The sequence below is a fragment of the Mobula birostris genome, chromosome 28 (genome assembly GCF_030028105.1).
Source record: "Mobula birostris isolate sMobBir1 chromosome 28, sMobBir1.hap1, whole genome shotgun sequence".
NCBI classification, from domain to species: domain Eukaryota; kingdom Metazoa; phylum Chordata; class Chondrichthyes; order Myliobatiformes; family Myliobatidae; genus Mobula; species Mobula birostris.
The window spans coordinates 24508742-24527767 of record NC_092397.1 but is presented as its reverse complement, the minus strand read 5'-3'; the positions used below and the strand labels follow the sequence as shown (position 1 = coordinate 24527767).

The 19026-nt window shown below is 45.2% G+C and overlaps 1 protein-coding gene, 1 long non-coding RNA gene and 2 other non-coding genes across 4 annotated transcripts in view; 2 read left to right on the top strand and 2 right to left on the bottom strand.

The window, feature by feature from the left end:
* LOC140189125 (uncharacterized) overlaps positions 1 to 7763 on the bottom strand; it is a 56939-nt gene extending 49176 nt beyond the window's left edge. The window contains exon 1 of the long non-coding RNA XR_011883456.1: positions 7635 to 7763. This is a non-coding gene — a long non-coding RNA (uncharacterized lncRNA). The remainder of the gene's footprint in view (positions 1 to 7634) is intronic.
* LOC140189013 (uncharacterized) overlaps positions 1 to 19026 on the top strand; it is a 1003756-nt gene that overhangs the window by 272309 nt on the left and 712421 nt on the right. The gene's annotated exons all lie outside the window — the stretch shown is intronic.
* Positions 11760 to 11831, top strand: trnag-ccc (transfer RNA glycine (anticodon CCC)). Its single transcript has one exon. It is a non-coding gene; the product is annotated as a tRNA-Gly (tRNA).
* trnan-guu (transfer RNA asparagine (anticodon GUU)) lies at positions 14639 to 14712 on the bottom strand. The gene has a single exon. It is a non-coding gene; the product is annotated as a tRNA-Asn (tRNA).

Sequence of the window (19026 nt, the reverse complement as noted above, 5' to 3'; positions counted from 1 at the left end):
GGGGAAGTTGGGGAAGTGGTGTTTTTGGATTTTCAGGAGCCATTTGCCAAGGTGCTACATGGCAGGCTGGTGCACAAGACCAGAGCTCAGTACTGGGAAGGAAGTGTGTTAATACTGACTGAAGACAGTTATCATACTGAGACAGAATAATGGGTCTGTTTCAGACTGGGATGATACAAGTACTGCAGTAACGCAGCGACCAGTTCTGGATCATCTGAGGCTTGGAGGGGGCATTATTTGTGTTCAGGAAGGTTTCCTGAAACAATATGTGGTCCACCAGGGAGGGGAACATTCTTGACTTCACCTTGGGAAATATGGGACTCAGCAGAGTGGTGGCAGGAACAACCAGTGTTCAAAGAGGAATTAGACAAGTCGTTCAGGGGAAATGACCTGCAGAGCTGTGGGGACAGAGTGGGGAATGGGATTGTGGAAAAGTTGTAGCAGGAGTTGGTATTAACTTGATGAGTCAAATAGTCTCGACAATCACAGAATGATTCTCTGCCCAATGATAGTCTGAAAAAATCATTCTGGTCGCCAGTGAATCTTCCAAGCTCCAGGATGGACAAGATCAATTGTGTAATAAGGACACACTTCTGTCGAAACACTGACACTGTATACCAAGCACACTGAGCTGCCAGAGCACAGCACCGGCCAGTGAGGACACAGACCAGTACAACACCCGGCTCTCTACTACAAAGTTCAAAGCTGAAAGTAAATGTATTATCAAAATACATTTCTGTCACCATATACAACCCTGAGGTTAGTTTTCTTGTGGGCATACTGCTGGTTTGTTAGAGCGGTTGGGGAGGGTTAAACTAATTTGGCAGGGGCGTGGGAACAGGCGTGAAAGGACTCAGGGTAGGACAGATGGTAAAAAAACAAAGATCGCATGCAGTCACACTGTCAGGAAGGGCAGGCAGATGACAGGACATAACTGCAGCCAGCAGGGTGAGTATCAGTGCATGAGGAATGCAGAATGAAGAAGGGTAGCAAATGCTGTACTCAAACTGTTATATCTCAGTTCACAGAGTTTCATAAATAAGATGCATAATCTTATTGCCCTATTATGGATGGTCATGTATAATGTTGTGACCATCACTGAATCACGGCTGAAGAATGTTTGTAGTTGGGAGCTAAGTGCCCAAGGTTACACGTATCAGAGGGACAGGAAGGTAGGCAATGGGGATGGCGTGGCTCTGCTGGTGAAGAATGGTAACAAATCAGTAGAAAGATGTGACAAAGGATTGGAAGATGTTGAATCCTTGTGAGCTGAGTTTAAAAACTGCAAGTGTAAAAAGGACGTTGATGGCAGTTGTATACAGGCCTCTGAACAGTTTCTGGGATGTGGACCACAGGTTACAACAGGAAATAGAAAAGGCAGGTCAAAAGGGCAATGTTGTGGGAGATTTCATCGGAGTCATGAGAGATTTTAACATGCAGGTTGATTGGGAAAATCAGGTTGGAAACAGATCTCAAGAGAGTGAGTTTGCTGAATGCTGAACAGATGGCTTTTTGGAGCAGTTTGTCATTGAGCTACTAGCAGATCACCTATACTGGATTATGTGTTATTGAATAAACTGGAGGTGATCTGGGAGCTGAAGGTAAAAGAACCCTTAGGAGGCAGTGGTCTCAGTATCACTGAGTTCAACTTGAAATTGGACAGGGAGAAAGTACAGTCTGACAAAGCAGTGTTTCAGTGGAGTAAAGGTATTACAGTGGTGTGAGAGAAGAGTTGGCTAAAGTAAATTGGAAGGAGATGCTGGCAGGGATGGCAGCAGAGCAGCAATGGTGTGAGTTTCTGGGGAAAATGAGGAAGGTGTAGGATAGATGTATTCCAGAAACAAACAAATACTCAAATGGCAAAATAGTACAACCGTGGCTGACAAGGAAGTCAATGCTAATGTAAAACCAAAAGGGAGGACATACAACAAGCAAAAATTATTCAGAATACAGAGGATTGTGAAGCTTTAACAGCTGACAGAGAGCAACCTAAAGAGGGAAGAGATGAAACATGCAAGCAAGCTGGCAAACATGATCAAAATGGATAGTTTTAGCTTTTTCAAGTACGTAAAAATAAAAGAGAGATGAGACTGGGTAAAGGACTGCTAGAAAATGAGGCCAGAGGAATAATAATGGCCGGGGAGGGGGGGGATACAAGGAAATGGCAGATGAACTAAATGAGTATTTTGTATCAGTGGAAGATACTAGCAGTGTGCCAGATGCTGAAGGGTGTGAGGGAAGAGAAGAGAGGTGCAGTTATTATTACAAGGGAAAAGGTGCTCAAAAAGCTGAAAGACCTGAGGGTTCATAAGTCACCCGGACCAGATGAACTGTACCCCAGGGTTCTGAAAGAGGTAACGCTCCTGACTGACCGTGTGAAGGAAATGGAGCTGGAGATGGACAGACCCAGAGTTTCCAGGATGCTGAGACCAGAGATTCAGTGGGTTGGTCAAACCTGAGGTCAGGCTGCAAATAGTTTGGTCACGACCATGACTGGAAAGGGGAAGAGACAGACAGTGCAATGTCTCCCTGTGGCTGTGACCCTCAGAAACAATTACACTCCTTTGTTTACTCCTGGGAGGATGACGAACCAGAGCACAGCAGCCCGTTGTGTCGGTGGTACTGACACCCCGGTCCGATGCTCCGCGGGAGGAACGGTCAATCACAGCAGTGATGACAGCAGACTCACAGTACAGGGGATGTGCAGGAGATTCTGTGGCCGCAACAGAGATGACACGATGGTGTGTCGCCTCCTGGGTACCAGGGTCAGGCACGTCTCAGATGTGCAGAATTTCCTAAAGATAAACTTGCTGGTTGGGTCGGTGGTAAGGAAGAGCCAAATGCCATGTTAGCATTCATTTAGAGAGGAGTACAATACAAAAGCAAGGATATAATGCTGAAGATTGATAAGGCATTGGTCCGATCACACTTGGAGTATTGTCAACTGTTTTGGGCCTCTTATCTAATAAAGTACGTGCTCGCATAGGAGAGGGTCCAGAGGAGGTTCACAAGAATGATCCTGGCAATAAAAGGGTTAATGCACAAGGATTGTTTGATGGCTCTGGGCCTGTACTCAACGGACTTCAGAAGAATGAGGGAATCTTGTTGAAACCAATCAAATATCGAAAGGCCTGGGATGGAGTGGGCAGTCTAGGACCACAGGGCACAGCGTCAGAATACTAGGACACCCTGTTAGAACAAAGATGAGGAGTAATTTCCTCAGTAAAGGTAGTGAATCTGTGAAGCCTGTGTCAGGATGTTGTTCATTGACTAGAGCTCAGTGTTTAACACCATCATTCCCACAGTCCTGATTACTAAACTACAGAACCTGGTCCCTCTGCAATTAGATCCTCAACTTCCTAACCGGGAGACCACAATCTGTGCAGACTGGTGATAATCAGAATGTGTGGATTAATGGAGTCGGGCTAACCCCTATTGACATCAATGGATCAGGGGTTAAGAGGGTAAACAGTTTTAAGTTCCTCGGCATCAATATTACTGAGCTCACATGGTCTATACATACAGGCTGAGTGGTGAAAAAGACACAACAGCGTTACTTTCACCTCAGAAGGTTGAGGAAGTTTGCTATGGGCCCCCAAATCCTAAGGACTTTCTACAGGGTCACAATTGAGAGCATCCTGACTGGCTTCATCACTGCCTGATATGGGAACTGTACCTCCCTTAATCGCAGGACTCTGTAGAGAGTGGTGTGGACAGGCCAGCACATCTGTAGTTGTGAACTTCCCATGATTCAAGACATTTACAAAGACAGGTGTGAGAAAAGAGCCTGAAGGATCACTGGGGACCTGAGTCACCCCAACCACAATCTATTCCAGCTGCAACCATCCAGGAAATGGTACCGCAGCATAAAAGCCAGAACCAACAGGCTCCGGGACAGCTTCTTCCACCAGCCTATCAGACTGATTAACTCACGCTGATTTGAGGGCATTTCTATGTTACATTGACTGTTCTATTTATTATCAATGATTATAAATCACTATGATTGCACATTTAGACGGAGACATAACGTAAAGATTTTTACTGCTCATGTACGTGAAGGATGTAAGAAATAAAGTCAATTCAAGTTCAAATTAATATCTTCTCTTCGCTGATGATCAACACTGGCCCTGGTGCACCTCAGGGATGTGTGCTTAGCCGACTGCTCTACCTCCTCTATAACCATGACCGTGTGACTAAGTATAGCTCAAAAGCCAACTACAAATCTGCTGTTGGTAGAATTTCAGAAGGAGAGGAGAGGGCATACAGGAGTAAGATTTACCAGCTAGTTGAGTGATGTCACAGCAACAACCTTGTGTTTAATGTCAGTAAAACAAAAGAGCTGATTGAAGGAAGGGTACGATGAGGGAACACGAACCAATTCTCAGAGAAGGATCAGAAGTGGAGAGAGTGAACAATCTCAAATTCCTGGGTGTCAACATCTCTGAGGAACTAACCTGGTCCCAACATATTGATGCAGCTACAGTATAAAAAAGGCAAGACAGTGGATACATTTTATCAGGAGTTTGAAGATATTTGGTTTGTCACTTTAAAACACTCAAAAACTGCTATAGATGTATTCTATATACTGTATATTATTTAAACTATATTATTTGTTTTTGCACTGTTTTTAATCTACATAATATATGTATCCCTATACACACATACTGATTTATTTATTCTTTCTATATTATCATGTACTGCATTAAACTGCTGCTGCTAAATTAACAAATTTCATGACACCTGCCGGTGGTAATGAACTTAATTCTGGTTCTGACTCTGAATTCATCCCCACAGACGGCTGTGGCCAATTCATTGGGGATACTGCATCATCACTGCCTGGTTCAGAAATTGCATCGTCTCGGATCGCAAGACCCTGCAGCGGATAGTGAGGACAGCTGAGATCATCATCGGGGTCTCTCTTCCCACCATTACAGACATTTACACCACACGCTGCACCCGTAAAGCCAACAGCATTGTGAAGGACCCCATACACCCCTCATACAAACTCTTGTCCCTCCTGCCATCTGGCAAAAGGTACCGATGCATTCGGGCTCTCACGACCAGACCGGGTAACAGTTTCTTCCCCCAAGCCATCCGACTCCTTAATACCCAGAGTCTAGACTGACAGCTACATCATTATTATATTGTAATTTGTCCTGTACTGTGGCTATTGTTTTGTTTATTATTTATTGTACTGCCCTGCACTGTTTTGTGCACTTCGTGTAGGTCTGTAGTCCAGTGTAGTTTCTGTGTCGCCTTTTCTTATCTCACTTAGTCTAGTGTAGTTTTGTGTTGTTTCATGTAGCACCATGGTCCTGGAGGAATGTTGTTTTGTTTTTACTGTGTACTGCACCAGCAGTTTATGGTCGAAATGACAATAAAAAGTGACTTGACTGTATTTTATGTGGAGGTTCTTGATTCTTGGTGGGGGTAGGAAGAGGATTTGAGAGGGTTAAGAGATCTGTCATGATTGCTGATCCCTGGCAGAATGGTGCAGCAAACTGCATGGGGCCAAATGGCCTAATTCTTCTCCTGTACTTCATGGTCTGATGGTCTCGCAGCAGTCGCAGGACATTTCAAATGGAAGGCTGAGCAGCCAGACATCGTGGTGGACAGTGCATGTTAGTAATAGCAATGTAGGGAGGAGGAGGGATGTGCCCTGTGCAGTAAATATAGAGAAAGAAGAGAGAAACTAAAATTACTAAGCTTTATATTACCGCCAGTGACACTTGTTAGTGCAGGGAGATATAGGAAGATACCACTGATGAATGTGTGGCTGAGAATCTGGTGCAGGGGACAGTTTCATGGATTAATGGAATCATCTGGAGATGGGTAGGCAGAAACTGTTCACTCCCCAGGGTCTTCTAGGGAAGGAACAGTTTTCTCATTCCGAAAACTGAAGGGAGTAGTTTTGGCGTGAGAGATTGGAGGTTTAAAGGGGATCTGAAAGGTGAGTTGATGGAGGTGGATAAAATTATGTGAGGCATATAAAGGTTAGAGAGACAGAGACTGTTTTCCGACTAAAACTGTCTAAAACTGAAGGGAATGGATTTAAGGTGAGAGGGAGGAGGTTTTAAGGTGATCTGAGGGTAAATATTTCGCATGGAGAATTGAATTGACCTTATTTCTTACATCCTACACATGTATCAGGAGTAAAAATCTTTACATCATGTCTCCGTCTAACTATGCAATCACAGTAATTTATTATAAATGGAACAGTCAATGTAACAGAGAATAGCTGGTATCCCAAATGAGCCGCCAGAGGAAGTAGTGGAGGCAGAAACACACAAAGTCTCTGTTCATGAACACTTCTCAGGAACCTGTCATTCACTGTGTACATCCTGCCCTGGTTAAACTTCCCAGTGCTGGGTCCATTGTTATTTTCCATCTGTATTAATGATCTGGATGAGAATGTATTAAACTGGATCAGCAAATTTACAGATGACACCAAGGTTAAGGGTGCAGAGGACAGCGAGGAAGGATTGCTAATCTTGACATGGGACGTGGACCAGCTGGAAAAATGGCAGATGGAATTTAATACACAGAAGTATGCGGTGTGTGCAACTAAGTTGAATGGGAGAAATGTGTGGTTTAGAGAGGATCTGAGGAAAACTGCCCTCGCTCCCCAGGAGGTTACAATCTGGAACACTCTGCCTGAGGGGGTGGTGCAGGCTGGTATTTAAGAACCATCCGGATGAGCATTTGAATCACCAAGGCAGGGTAGGAGACAGACCAAATGCTGAGTTAGCAAAGACAGATTCTCGATGGCCACTATGGACATGCAGAAACCACTGACTGTGAAAGTGCAGTGGGAACCTGAAACACAGAACTTCAGGATGGACTCAACTAAAACATTCAGAACCCAGTACGATGGATTTTTGTTGTACAAAGGTATTAATGGTCAAGTACTGAACAAACACCCTTAAAAGGCTACCAAAATGCTCCCATTTCCTGGGCACCAGTTACAATACTTTGAAATAGGAATTTGGTGAAGTACTCTGGGTGATATTAGGACAGATGGCTGACAGCTTGGTCATGGTGGGAGAGTGCAAATGTCTTCTCAGAGGATAAGGGGTTCAGTGGAACAAGCTCACAGCTGAGAATGAAGTTGACAAACCCCACTGCATTGGAGGACTGCTGTGGTCAGGGTTGTACAGGATAGAAACAGACCCTCTGGCCCATCACATTTATATTCCCCATCATGCACAGCTATACTAATCCCACTTTCCTGCATTAGTTTCATATCCCTCTGGGCCTTGCTCACTGAAGCCCCTGTGCATGTGCCTCTAATATTGTTACACAGTTCCCTGTACGTGGCATCACAGGTAGACAGGGTTGTGTGTTCTACTTGCCTTGTCAGCCAAAGAACTGCCTCTCATTAGAGTCGGACAAAACTGTTTAAAGACAGATTCAAAGGGGATCTGAGGGGTAAATATTTCACACAGAGAATAGCTGGCATCCGGAATTAACTCCCAAAACAGAGTCACTGGTTTATACAGAAATGAAACAGTCCCTTCGGTACAACTCATCCCCGCCGACCAAGATGTCGACCTGAACTCGGCCCATCTGCCTGCATTAGGCCCGAATCCCTCTCAACCTTTCCTAACTGTGCAAATATGTTTTAAATATTGTACCTGAGGCAGAGAGCCGGTGCAGTGAGGCGCTGACAGACACTCACTGTTCCGCGGGTAGGAAGAGGATCCCACAGCGGAGCCGAAACGATCGAGCCCACGTCGCCATAGTCCTGACGCCACCAGCCGGGATTTACCGTTCCCCAGGAAACAACGGAGGTGGGACATCTGTGACGTCACTCCGTCACTGATTGGTTGTCTCGACGTGTCACGTGACAGTGAGTGCGCTGCCCGGGAGGCGGGGCAGAGGGAGCTGTCAATCAGTGGAGCCGCTGAAAAACTTGCCACCATTGTAAACAGAGTGGGTGCAGATGGAGATTTCCGGGATCGGTGACTCCCTCCCCACCCACGGGAATTAAGTGTGTTAGAGACAGTAATATTCATATTTTAATATGACTCTGCGGCATTATACATATTTAATGTTTGTATTTTGCATATTTTTGTTGGATAATCTTTTATAATTTGGGGTAAAAACCTTGTAACTAGATCACTGAAAAATTTATGAAGAAAGAGCGTCACGGAAAAATATTGTCAAAGCCAAAATTTTAATCCAAAGTAAGTTGTCCTCATGGTACGAAAATATCACCATCTAGTTCAAAGTAAAATCTATTCTCACAGTAGATTCATGTCACCACATACAACCCTGAGATTCTTTTCTGCGGCAATTCTTAGCAAATCAATATAACTTACTGTGAACTGTAAATATGAGGAATTATAAACTGTAAACAAACAGTGAAAATTCAGAAAAAAAAGCAATAAATAATGAGCATGAAATAACCATGCAACAGAGTCCTGAAGAGTCCTGACGTGAGTGTATCTATCCCCTTTTGTTCAAGTCCCTGATGGTTGAGGGGTAGTAACTGCTCTTGAACCTGGTGGAGCGTGTACTGAGGCACCTGTACCTTCTGCCTGATAGCAGCAGTGAGAAAAGAGCATTGCCTGTGTGGTGAGGATCTTTGATGATGGATGTTGCTTCCCTACGGCTATGTTTCATGTAGATGTGCTCAGTGGTTATGAATGTTTTACCCGTGATGTAGCTGGGCTGAATCCACTAGCTTTGTAGGAATTTCCACTCAAAGACATTGGTGTTCCTATACCAGTTCATAATGCTGCCAGTCAGCACACCTTCCATCAGACATTTATAGAAGTTTGACAAAGTTTTCAATGGCATGCTGAATCTCTGAGATTCCTGAGGAAGTAGAAAAGCTGTCATGCCTTGTTCACAGTAATATTTATATGATGGGTCCAGGACCGGTCCTCTGAGAGAGTGACACACAGGAATTTAAAGTTACTGACTCTCTCCACTTCTGATTGTACTTTGATTACTGGCTCATGTACCTCCAGATCCCCTGCTGAAGTCAACAATCTGTCCCTTGGTCTCACTGACATTGATTGAGAGGTTGTTGTTATTATGCCACTCAACCAAGTTTTCTGTCACCCTACTTCATGCCAATTCATCGCCACCTTTGATACAGCCCACAACAGTGGTGTCATCAGCAAACTTGTATACGGTGTTGGAGCTGTACTCAGCCACACAGTCATAGGTGTAAAGCGAGTAGAGCTGGGGGCTAAGCACACTTCCCTATGGTGCTCCTGTGCTGATGGAGATTGTGGAGGAGATGTTTTTGCCAATCTGAACTGGCTGGGGTCTGCACCTGAGGAAATCCAGGATCCAATTTCACAAGGGGGTATTGAGGCCCAGGACTGGGAGTTTACTGATTAGTTTTGAGGGGATGATGGTGTTGAATGCTGAGCTGTAATCAATAAAGGGCATCCAGATGTTTGCATCTTTGCTGAAAAGATGTTCCAGAGTTGTGTGAAGAGCCAACGAGACAGCATCTGCTGTTGCTTCAGTAGGGGAATTGGAGAGGATCCAAGTCATCATTCAGACAAGAGCTGATATGCCAGCTCTTGGTTCCATCCCTCCCGCTTCTGTCTTCTCCGATCATTTTAGATCCCCCCTCCCCCTCCCACTTTCAAACATCTTACTAGCTCTTCTTTCAGTTAGTCCTGTCGAAGGGTCTCGACCTGAAACGTCGACTGTACCTTTTCCTAGAGATGCTGCCTGGCCTGCTGCGTTCACCAGCAACTTTGATGTGTGTTGCTTAAAAATGAGTCCTGGCTTTTCGAAGGTTAAGTCCCGGCTCTATGTTGATGTTCGGTCCCGAGTCTATCTCTGATCTCCAAGAACCCAAGCCTCGACGATCCCGCAGCCAAGCTCAAGAGCAAAGGCCCCAGCTTGTCTCCTAGTCCATGGTTTCTAGCCCTGGTCCCGCTTTCCCCAGCACACGTCTGCGTTTTTGTCCCTGTTCCTGGTCTGAATCCTGTCACGTCCCTACTCTAGTCAAGTCCTGTTCCTTGTACTTCAATGTCTGTGTCTCGCATTTGGGTCCGTTCCCAGCACCCCTTTGTGACAGTTCTAACACCCCGGATACCTCTATTTTCATCAGGAAACAGAGATATTATCTTATTTTAACCCAATAAAGCCTTCCCACAGTTTCTTATCTTAACGATTGGCACATCTCCTCCTCTTCAGGTTTGAGCACATTCTATACTCCCTAAAGCAGATTTCAACTCTGCAGTTAATTTCAAACGAGAAAACGTGCGGATACTGGATATCCAAACAACACATACACAATGCCGGAGGAACTCAGGTCTGATGAATGGTCTCGGTCCGAAATGTCGACTGAACTCTTTTCCATAGTTGCCGTTGCGTTTCTCTAGCATTTCGTGTGTTGTTGCAGTTAATTTAATGGGATTGATGAAAGAAGGCTGTTCCAGGTCAAATTTAAACATTACCTTGAAGTCTTTTTTCCTTCCAAAGTATCCAGCCTTTCGTAACAAATCACTTGAAATTATTCCAGATCCAGATTCCAGATGTAAATTCAACTTCATTCCAACCTCCTCCCGCATTCACCAGAACCCTCATTTTCCGGATCTTTTTCCAGACGGAGGGCCCCTCCTTAACCTACATTATTTCCCACAATCCCCACACATTCACTGCCAGCGCCACCAACCGCTACTGCTCCTGAGCCAGTCAGCAGCTCGAACCCTCTTCTTGGTTCTGCTGTCAATCAGGTCCAGGGGTGGGGCAACGCAGCGTTTACGTACATGCTGCAATGACGTCACAAACATTAAGCTAACCTTCCTCCAGTGCACTTTTTGAGCGTCTGGTCGGAGGGTCCGGGGCTGCGGGAGGGGCAGGGTGACTTTAAACCCGTCGGTAAACACGACCACATGGTTTGGTTGTCTCCAAAGTGTTTCAGCTGTACCTTTGCCAGTCCTCTCCACACAGTCACCCAGGGAATCTGACAGAGTCGCCATGAGTGGTGGGAAAGTGCGGGGGTTCATATCTTGGAGCAGCAGCCCCGGTTTAATGTTTCGGAGTGAAGGATTCGGTCACCGAGCTTAACGCCGAACGGCGTTGAAGTACAGACACGATGATGGAACACTGAAAAAAAATGCTGAACAGACCGTCCCTTGTTCTCGGGAAACTCTCCAGTCGCGGGCTATTTGCACACTAGACTCTCCCATATTCTAATCCTGTCTTCATTTGAAGCAGGAAAACGGTCTTCCCGTCGGCGAATCGAACCCCTCTCTCTCGCGTGACAGGTGGGGAAACTAACGAGGAATAAACAGGAGTGGGGAATCTGTCACACGGATGTCAGGGTGTAGAGTCACTCTGATGTCTGTTTGCTGAGTGTAGAGGTGGCGCATTTTACCCGTCCCCTCCTCACTGTGTGACTGGAGGGGTCTCAGACTTCTTCAGTGATTCAGTCACTGATTGAGTTCAAGGACTGGCCAAAGGAAGGGATCCCATTAAAGTCTAACCGCGTGTTTGTTTGAACGGATATTTATAATCAGAATTTGGTTCCCATTTACTGATACGTCAAGCAGGAAACCATTTGTAGCCCTTCGAATCTCTCGGGTCGATTCTCCCTTCAGTCGGATCTCAGGAGCTGTGTTTCTCCGGTCTGTCGGAACGTCGCGACATCCAGTGGTCGGAATAGGAACTGCAACAGAGTGAGGCATGATCCTTCAGAAAACAGCTCAGACACTGAGAATCGAGTTACAGACTCTTATAGCACCAGAGATCATTCAGTAACCGAATCTGGTTTGCATCATGGGGCGATGGTGGTATAGTGGTGAGCATAGCTGCTTCCCAAGCAGTTGACCCGGGTTCGATTCCCGGCCATCGCAGGTTGTACACTTTTAGACTGAAAAAGATAACCTCTCACCAAGCACTATGAACGCAGAATTCATGGGCAATTTACTGTCAGTGCAATTCACTCTAATGGATCAGATGGATCCCTCAGGTACGATGGTGGTGGTCCCTGATGTAGGAGGATCGAGGACCCCAAATTGAATGAAAAACATAACTTTAGACCCCGGAAGTCCGTTAGTTCCAAGGACTCTGCTCGAGGAAACGTACACTTTCTGGTCAAATCGAACATGCAGATTCCTGATCAAAGACACAACGCGCCCCAGATATTTTCTGGTCTCCCTCCTTCACCCAGCAGAAGGTACACATCACAGTCTCATGGAAAGTTGTGTCTATTGAATGGATCCCTAGTACGATAAGATGGACTCTTGACCTCACAATCCACCTCGTTATGGTGCTGCAGCATATTATTTACCTGCGCCGTGCTTTCCCTGTGGCTGTTACACTTTATTCTGCATTTGCTTATTGCTTCACTTTGCCCTCTCCTAATACTCTGTGTATTTGATCTCTATGAACAGAGAGGAAGAGAAGCATTTCACTGTATTTCGGTTTTTGTGACTGAAACACGTAGAACAGATTCAATTCCCACTGTACTCATCGCGACTGCAGTACGGAGCGCTGCCTCCGGACAGCGCAGCGTTTCCCAGCTCGCAATGAAACGCAGCAGAAACAGAAGAGCTGAAATTGCAGAGGGGGCGACAGTGAGAGAGGGTTTCACTGAACTCTCGTCGAAGGGAAGATTTAAACTTCTTCAGGGTCGGCATCCATTGAAGGGACTTTGAAGTACAGAAGTCGAATCACAAACGAGAAACTGTGCAGAGGCTGGAAATCCTCGCAACACACACAAAATGCTGGAGAAGCTGAGCAAGTCAGGCTGCTTCATGATCCTGAAGAATGTGACTAAACACATTGATGAAGGTAGAGAAGTAGATGTAGTGTGTATGGATTTCAGCATGGGATTTGATAAGGTACCCCATGCAAGGCTTATTGAGAAAGTAAGGAAGCATGAGATCCTTGGGGACATTGTTTTGTGGATCCAGAACTGGCTTGCCCACAGAAGGCAAAGTGTGGTTGTAGACTGGTCATATCCTGCATGGAGGCCGTTAACCAGTGGTGTGCCTCAGGGATCTGTTGTGGGACCCCTACTCTTCGTGATCTTTATAAATGACCTGTATGAGGAAGTGGAGGGATGAGCTAGTAAATTTGCTGATGCCACAAATTTTCAGGGTGCTGTGGATAATGTGGAGGGCTGTCAGAGGTTACAGCGGGACATTGATAGGATGCAAAACTGGGCTGAGAAGTGCCAGATGGAGTTCAACCTAGATAAGTGTGAAGTGATTCATTTTGGTAGGTCAAGTATGATGACAGAATGTAGTATTAATTGTAAAGCTCTTGGCAGTGTGGAGAATCAGGGGGATCTTGGGATCTGGGTCAATAGGACACTCAAAGCAAGTTGACTCTGTGGTTAAGGAGGCATACGGTTCATTGGCCTTCATCAACCGTGAGATTGAACTTAAGAGCCGAGAGGTAATGTTGCAGCTATGTAGGACCCTGGTCAGATTCCACCTGGAGTTCTGTGCTCAGATCTTGTCACCTCACTACAGGAAGGGTTTGGAAACCATAGAAAGGGTGCAGAGGAGATTTACAGGGATGCTTCCTTGATTGGGGAGCATGCCTTATGATAATAGGTTGAGTGAACTCGGCCTTTTCTCCTTGGAGTGACGGAGGAAGAGAGCTGATCTGATGGAGGTGTAGAAGATGAGATGCATTGATCGTGTGGAGAGTCAAAGGTGTTTCCCCCCCTCCCCCCCGCAGGGCTGAAATGGCCAGCACGAGAGGGCACAGTTTTAAGGTGCTTGGAAGTAGGTACAGAGGAGATGTCAGGGGTAAGTTTTTACGCAAAGAGTGATGAGTGCATAGAATGGGCTGCCAGCGACGGTGGTGGAGACGGATACGACAGGGTCTTTTTAAAGACGCCTGCATAGGTACATGGAGCTTAGAAACATAGAGGGCTATGGGTAACCCTAGGTAATTTCTAAAGTACGTGCTTGTTCGGCACAGCACTGTGGGTCGAAGAGCCTGTATTGTGCTGTAGGTTTTGTATGTTTCTATGTTTCTAAGGGTTTCGGCCTGAAACGGCGACTGTGTACTTTCGTCCATAGATGCTGCTGCACATTTTCTCTTGTATGAGAGAGAAAAAAAAAAACTGCCGGATCACTAGCGTGTGTAAAATGGACCCGCAGGTTTGTTGGGGATCTGAGTCACTCCAATCTTAAACTGTTCCAGCTGCTGCCATCCGGGAGTCAGTACCGCAGCATCAAAGCAGGGACCAACAGCTCCGGGACAGCTTCTTCCACCAGGCCAACAGACTGATTAATTCACGCTGATACAATCGTATTTCTATGTTATATTGACTGTCCTGTTGCACATACTATTTATTACATATTACTATAAATTGTATATTGCATAGTTAGACGGAGACGTAACGTAAAGATTTTTTTCTCCTCATGTATGTGAAGGACGTAATTAATAGTTAATTCAGTTCAATTCCATGGAAGAGACTTCACAGTACAGAAGTCGAATCACAAACGAGAAAATGTGCAGGTGCTGGAAATCCAAGCAACACACACAGAATGCTGGAGGAACTCAGCAGGCCAGGCTGCTTCATGAACCTGTGAAGTGTTTCGGCCTGAAACATCGACCGTATACTTTATTCCGTAGCTGCTGCTGCACATTTTCTCTTGTATGAGAAAGAGATTAAAAAAAAACTGCTGACGATCACCAGCGTCCCTGGGTGGGCTCGAACCACCAACCTTTCGGTTAACAGCCGAACGCGCTCACCGATTGCGCCACAGAGACGAGAATTAAATGAAGTACGAATAAATGGCAGATGTCAATTGAAATGCTGTTTCCTTTTACAGATGCATAATATGACATATTTGTGTTTTAAAACACGAGGATTCATAAGCGCTGCCGCTAACAGAAAACATAGCAGAGGATGGTTTCGATCCATCGTCCTCTGGGTTATGGGCCCAGCACGCTTCCGCTGTGCCACTCTGCTGCCGAGAATATAAAGAATTGTTGTATGTGAGTGTTGTGGATGCTTTGTGTGTGTTGTGTATGTGTTTATCTCTGTGTCTGTTTATGTCTTAGTCACAGTCATAGTCATAGTCATAGTCATAGTCATACTTTTTTGAACCCGAAGAAATTGGGTTTCGTTACAGTTGCATCAACCAAGAATAGAGTATAAATATAGCAATATAAAACCATAAATATTTAAATAATAATATGTAAATTATGCCAGGAAATAAGTCCAGGACCACCCTATTGGCTCAGGGTGTCAGACCCTCCAAGGGAGGAGTTGAAAAATTTGATGGCCACAGGCAGGAATGACTTCCTATGACGCTCTGTGTTGCATCTCGGTGGAATGAGCCTCCGGCTGAATGTACTCCTGTGCCCAACCAATACATTATGTAGTGGATGGGAGACATTGTCCAAGACGGCATGCAACTTGGACAGCATCCTCTTTTCAGACACCACCGTCAGAGAGTCCAGTTCCATCCCCACAACATCACTGTCTGAGTCTGGGTCTGTGTCTGTCTACGTCTGGGTCCATTCCCTCTTTTCCCCGTATTCATACCCACTTTCTTTCGTTCATTCCCTGTTTCTCCTCTTTCTCTTTTTTTCCACCTTTCTTTCTTTCTTCCCTACTTTCTGGCCCACTCAGTTATCATCTCTGTGCCATTTATGCTCTAACCGTCTTGCACCTCGTTCCCGATATTTCACCAGTGACTCTGTTCTACATTGTTTAATTGTTCAGACAGACAATTCATCCCACTTCTGAGGCTTTTTAAAAACATAAACAGCGACGTTTTCACCCACAACGGGGACTCAATCCCGAGGTGCCATTAACTTCCTAATCCTGTCCTGATGATTGGATGACTGTCCGAGTCCCTTCAGTGCTGAACCAGCAGTTCACCTTGTGAAGGGGAACTCGTGACATTAATGTACTGCAAGCACTTCCCTCAAATGCAGCAATTCCTCCTCCGGGATTAACTGTTCGTATCTCGTTCAGACCATCACGGCTGGACTAGTTAGTGACAGATGGAGCGGTGGGGACTATCGCTGATTGTTCGCCCCTCCCTGTAACGAGGGGCGGTTTTTCCATTTCTCCACCGTAGCTTCGTAACTGATACAGTAAGGGTTGGGTTTTAACTCCCCCACGTGGGACGGTGTAAAGACACGCTGGCAGCTAATTATCACCAATCACCTGGCTTCTCCCTCTCTTCTCCCACTTTTCAATTCTACTCCTCATTTGATTTCTCCAGTCCTCCTGAAGGGTCTCGGCCCAAAACGTCGACTGTACTCTTTTCCATAACTTCCTCCGTCTCTCCAAGGAAAAAACTGCCTGACTTGCTGAGTTCCTCCAGCATTTTGGGTGTGTTGATCCGTGTCTTGCTAAACCCGTGAATCATCTTCCCAAATCTTTTGTAAAGTAGATATTCGGAGAAATGTTCTTATATTGTAAAAATAAAATTACGTGTGATTAATTCAACAAAAAGCTATTAACACATACCAAAACGTACCACAGAAAATGTAATTTTAAGACCTTTTTTCATGAAAGAAATTGACCCTTTCCTTCCCAGTAGCAGACTCTTGATATGAGTTGTTTCTCTGGTCTGGGAATGAGTTTCCAGACATTAAATTGATATTATATCCGCCAGTGAAAACAAATACACACATACACACACACACACACACACACACACACACACAGACACGCGTGTAAACAAACAGATACACACACGCACAGGTACGAAAACAAACAAATACACACGCACAAACACACGCATACGCACACACACTCCCCCCCCCCCCCACACACACACACGGAAACAAACTAAGTTAAATACAGAAAGCGCAGTGACTAGCAAACTGAAGGAATAAATGTGACAACACAGTTGAGATATTGAATACGAACAGGCCTGGAAATATCTCAAATTAATTATGTTAACATTAGTTGTATGTGGACATTAATAAATACGCGATGGTCATAACCTCCTGGCAGCGTGTTATGCCTTTGGAGAGACGGCGCTCCTCTGAAGAAACCAACGGAAGAAGCACTGGAAACATTTCGATGTAGTTAAGCTATCACTGAAGTGGAGTTATGGGAGTGATTTGCAAACTCAGCACAAGAAATGAAAGAAGTGAGAAGGGAATCTATGTGAAAAGCCGAGTGAGGGCGCAGTGCGGATGTTGAGGGTGGAGGGGGAATCAGTGAGGGAAGGGTGAGGGAGTAACTTTAAGTTCCTCAGTGTTACCATTTCGGATTATCAATCCTTGGCCCGGCACATACGTTTCATTACAGAAAAGGCTCGGCAGCGCCTCTGCACGCCATCAAAAATGTTGACAGATTTCCATAGGTGTGCGGTGGAGAGCATATTGACTGGTGGCATGAGGACCTGGCATGGGACCACCAATGCCCTTGTACGGAAAAGCTCACAAACAGTAATGGATAGAGCCCAGTCCAGCACAGGTAAAGCCCTCCCCACCGCTGAGCTTAGCTACACGGAATGCAGGATCCCGACCATCCAGGTCATACTCTCTTCTCGCTGCTGGCAATGGGAAGGAGGTAACCCATCAATAGGTCCATTACCCCTCAACCATCAGGCTATTGAAGAAGAATGGATAACTTCATTTACCCAACACTGAACTGCACCCACAACCCAGAGACTCACTTTCAAGACTCATCACTTCATGTTTTCGATATTTATTGATTATTTATTTTTAATATTTTCTTTGTTTTTTCTTGTATTTGTGTAGTTTATGGTTTTTATCACCTTTGTCGTTTGCTATCTTTGTTGAGTGTGGTCTTTCATTGTGTGGCTTGTGTTTCGTTCTATTTGCTGTGGACGCTCCTATGGTGACGTGTATATAGTTCGGGAATAAATTTAGTTTAATCTTCCAACTTTGGACTTTCGGGAGAGGAATGTATTGGGTGAGACACGGATGCTGTTTCACATTTTTAGCGACGAGGTGGAAAGATTGGTGGAGCCCAGCAGGTTTATTCTCTGGGACAGCATTGTGGCAGAGGATTGCACCGAACGGAACGCCTTATCTCCGGACATAGAAGATAGGAAGGGGAGTGGGCGACACAGGTCTTCCAGTTATTTTATTTGAATGGTCATCTCTGCATTGCAATCACCGGACCACTGTTCCAGCATTTCATATGAACGGGCCGTAGTGACTGTAATCTATATTCTCATCCAGGAGGAACCAGTCTCATCACATCCTGTTTGTTAAGACCCCTCAGGATTTTACATCTATTCTGTAACAAGTTCTTACTGCTCTATATTCCAGAGGATACAATCCTTATATCTCGAACTCGGTTCAGAATACAAGTTGCACACCACAGGTATTAATTTAATTAAAGATAAAACTTTACTCGTTTCCCGCGATTAACACCACCCCTTTAAATGCCTGTACTCTGAATGGTGTTCCAGATGTTGTGTCTCTACATAATTGAAAAACAATTTCTCCACTGATGGATTCGGGTCTTCTCGCTATAAACCTTGCTTGCTTAACCAAAGTTTTGGAACATGGTGTGTGGTTGCCAGCAAGCATTTTGGAATTGACGTCCTCGCTCAGCTGAATCACGTTGACAGTCAGCGGGCGACAAAACCTTACCATTTCGATAAAATGCTTCCTTCTATTTTAAACTAATATGTTGATTAACGTTACCTCCCATTTCACTGAACTTTACACACTCCATAATATTTTGATATCTTTCTTTTTATATAGTTTTAGAATCGGTGTGAAACAGGAAGATGTATAGTCAGGCAGTGAAGTGGGGATGTGGAACACATTGACAGAGCAGCCGATGTACTGTGAGGAGAAGAGGGATGGTTTGCAGTCCAGAGTCCAGATACTGATCCATAGTAACCGTCTGTAATCAATCCCCATCTTTCCTCGTGTAGGTTCTTATGAATTCAGGGTGTTCATTGGAAATTCTGTCGGCTGAGTGACTCTGGTCACTCTTAACATTCGACTGATCATCTGCCACCAACATGGACTGAACTGCTTTCCTATTGAGCCAGACATCTTCAGAACTCCCAATCGTGGGGCTCCGTGAGTGTGTGAAGAAATGAGATTATTCCAGAGAGTATCGGCCCA